This window comes from Micromys minutus, assembly GCF_963924665.1.
Source record: "Micromys minutus genome assembly, chromosome: 4".
NCBI lineage: Eukaryota > Metazoa > Chordata > Mammalia > Rodentia > Muridae > Micromys > Micromys minutus.
The window spans coordinates 16,129,951-16,134,040 of NC_137973.1; the positions used below are offsets into that span (position 1 = coordinate 16,129,951).

General features: G+C 38.5%; 1 pseudogene across 1 annotated transcript; it reads left to right on the forward strand.

The window, feature by feature from the left end:
• The first annotated feature begins 305 nt into the window (after positions 1-305).
• LOC308419616 (heat shock cognate 71 kDa protein-like) lies at positions 306-1,446 on the forward strand (annotated as a pseudogene). The gene has a single exon. The product of its transcript is annotated as a heat shock cognate 71 kDa protein-like (transcript).
• The last annotated feature ends 2,644 nt before the right edge of the window (positions 1,447-4,090 follow it).

Here is a 4,090-nt window from a genome sequence, read left to right on the forward strand (position 1 = left end):
AGCTATGTTGCTTTCACTGACACAGAATGATTAATTGGGGATGCAGCCAAGAATCACGTTGCAATGAATCCCATCAACGCAGTTTTAGATGCCAAATGTCTGATTGGACATAGATTTTATGATGCTGTTGTTCAGTCTGATATGAAGCACTGGCCCTTCGTGGTGGTGAATAATGCAGGCAGGCTCAAGGTCCAAGTCAAAAACAAGGGGGAGACAATAAGTTTTTACTCAGAGGAATGTGTCCTCAATGGTTATGACAAAGATGGAAAAAATTGATGAAACTCACCTTGTAAAGACTGTTACCAATGCCAGGTTTTCAGTGCCAGCTTCCTTCAATAACTCTAGTATCAAGCAAAAAAAATGCTGGTATTATTACTGGCTTCAATGTAATTCAAATTATCAATGAACCAACTGCTACCGCTATTGCTTATGGCTTAGATAAGAAGGTTGGAGCTGAAAAGAATGTGCTGATTTTTTTAATTGGGAGGTGGCAGTTTGCTGTGTCAATCCTCACTACTGAAGATAAAATGTTTGAAGTCAAATCAACAGCTGGAGACACCCACTTAGGTGGAGAAGACTTTGACAATGGAATAGTCAACTATTTCATTTCTAAGTTTAAGAGAAAGCACAAGAAGGACATCAGTGAGAACAAGAGAGCTGACTGCCTTTCCACGTGGCCTGTGAGCAGGCCAAGAACACTCCTCCAGCTTCCAGGCCAGTATTGAGATTGAGTCACTCTATGAGGGAATTGACTTCTATACCTCTATTACCTGTGCTCAATTTGAGGAGTAAAATGTTGACTTGTTCTTTTGCACACTGGACCTTATAGAGGAGGCCCTTTGAGATGCCAAAATAGACAATTCAAAGATCCATGAAATTGGCTTGTTGGGTAGTTTTCTAAGAATCGCCAAGATTCAGAATCTTCTGCAATACTTATTCAATGGGAAAGAACTGAATAAGAGAATTAACCTCCATAAAGCTGTTGCATAGGGTGTAGATGTCCAGGCAGCCATTCTATCTGGAGACAAGTTTGAGAATTGGATGTCACTCCTCTTTATGTTGGTATTGAAACTTCTGGTGGAGTCATTACTGTCCTCATCATATGCAGTGCCACAATTCCCACCAAGCAGACACAGACTTTTACCACCTACTCTCACAACCACCCAGGTGTACTCATCCAGGTATATGAAAGTGAAAGAGCCATGACCAAGGACAACATCCACTCGGAAAGTTTGAGCTCACAGGAATACCTCAAGCATCCCATGCAGTTTCTTAGATTGAGGCTACTTTTAACATTGCTGCCAATGGCATCCTCAATGTTTTTCCATAGATAGGAGCATGGGAAAGGATAACAAGATCAGCATCACCAATAACAAGGGATGCTTGAGTAAGGAGGATATTGAGCTTGAGCGCATGATTCAAGAAGGTGAAAATGTACAAGGCTGAAAATGAGAAGTGGAGAGATAAGGTTCATCTTATACCTTCAACATGAATGCAACTGTTGATGATGAGAAACTTCAAGACAAGATCAATGAGGACAAACAAATGATTTTTCAAAATGCAGTGAAGTCATCAGCTGGTTAGATAAGAACCAGGCTACAGAGAACAAAGAATTTGAGCAGCAGCAGAAAGAACAGGATAAAGTCTGCAACCCTATCATTCCCAAACTGTACCAGAGTGCTAATGGCATGCCTAGAGAAATGCCTACTAGTTCCCTGGTGGAGGAGCTCTTCCATCTTGCAGTGCTTCTTCAGGCTCCACCATTGAAGAAATAGATTATTTCAGTCCAAGTACAGGGTATAGCATTGTTTCACAGGGACACAAAACAAGTAACAGGGAGTAATAAAACTATGTAAATTGGCAAGAAAAAAATTAAAAATATAAAAGTGTTGTCATATGCGTATTTATACCCAACTACTACATCGTTTTGGTAATTCTGAAAGTAGTATTATTTGATTTTAAATCACTTTTATTGATAAATACAGATTCACAATTGATTTTAGTTTATTCCTTCAGAGCACTTGTTCCAGAATGTATATAAAGGCTTTTTTGACAACAATTCTAAACTTAGAAAGTACCTCACATGATGTAAATAGAACAAAAGAAAAAAAATGGCATGCTACTTTGTATGATTGAAAAACAGATTGATTTATTATAAGAGAAATAAACTGTCTCATTATGACAAAGTTCCAAAAAGAAACTCCTGACCCAAAGGCTTTATATATGCTAGGTAAGCAGGATTCTACTTAAAAGTGTCTCCAATATAACACTCTTTACCTAAACCATATTGTATTCGTATGGAATGAAGCTGGACATGCTGAAACACAGCTGTAGCCCAAGCTACTAGGAAAGCTGAAGTGGAAGGGCTACCAATAAGATTTGTGTGTACTACAAGTGAATATACAGCCAGCTGTGCAACTTAGAGATCTTGTCTCAGAATGTAAAAAATGTTGCTGGACATGCACCACGAAGGGAGAGTACTTGCCTGGCATACAAGCAGGCTCACTACCTTACCCTCATCTCTATCCCACAGTTACTTATGGGCAGGATGCACATGATTCAGTGGAATTTAATACTTGTCAAATAATGCTAAAGCTCCAGTTCTAAGACTATGCAGCAAGAAAAAAAATTAAAACACACAAACAAACAAAAAATGGATAATTAGTGTTCATCTCTATCCCTCACCCTCCCAAAGGAATCCAAAAGAACTGTTCCATTATTCTTCTCCAGGGTAGCCATATCCTCACACACACCGGGAAAAGTTCTTTTAATCCTTCACCTACATATCAATGAACAAAGGCACACCTAGCATCCGCCATATTCTCAAGACTCAAAAGCATCTTCTATCTCCTCACCCACATACCAGTGAGTATAGGAGGTGTATATTTGGCCGACATAGTGCAGTACTGAGAGGAATGTATAACTGGCTTTCCTTTTGTTTCTCAGTCTTCTCTCTATAGAATTCATATCAATGTTTTCTAAGTTGTCTGTTACCTAGCACACCCCTCTTCTCATGAGCCTCCGTAAACACTTGTTCCTCTATTTCCCTACCCATATAACAGTGAACAAAGGCACAGTTGGTATAAGTCATGTCCACAACTCATGGTACCTAAGTTACATAATATAGTAGGTAGTTGGCAATTAATTCCAACTTATAAGCCAGTGGTATACCAGTCCACCACCTGATGCTATAATAGGGTAGATATTTACAATGGCAGCACTGACATCTTTAAAACTTAAACATTATGGTTCAGTAGGCATGTATTTACCATGATTATGGTTATATATTACCATGCGATTACATGATTTCAAGAAGATTTTGATGAGCTTTGCAAGAGTAGAATATTTATGCGAGGTTTTTTTAGGACAAGTGATGGTGACATATGTGGCAAGAGAGAATAGGTGTGGGAGTAAGCTAAAGGTTGCTCTAAAATTCTGACAGATCAATACTCTGTACTCTAATTAATTTGGGGAAAACATTCATGGGATGCACAATCTAGGCAATAAGGCATTTATTTTGCTGCCCACAGAAAAAAGACATCTCCATTACTGTTGTTCAGGGTGGTATCCACTGGTAGCACTCGCTGGGAGATGTACTACCTAGACATGACATCCATCTAGGTGGCCAAATCACAAGACTATTTTGGAGAGATGACCCATTTAGCTCTTTTGTTAGAGAATCAGTCTGTAACCAGTATGTATTTATTATAACTTATGTATACTACTAGGTGGATGATCATATAAAGATTAGTATAGATTGTGTATTCAAATCAAGATATCCTCCATGATCACATTTTTTACTTCGAATACACATGTACTTAGAGAAGGACTGACAATAAAGATGGAATTGTAGGGCTAACCTCCTAAAGTTGATACCTGGTATATATAGTAAATAGAAGACCCTAGCTTGGAATTCTTAACAATAATTAACAGAGAGAATGCTTCTTCCAGCAGGGAGGTGAACTCAGAGTTAGTTCTAACACCAAGACATCTGAAAGTAAAAAATTCTCTGGACACTTTCATACTGGCCAGCATGTATAGGAGGGGTGAAATATATTGTGTAATTCTAGGACATGTTTTCTTTTTTATT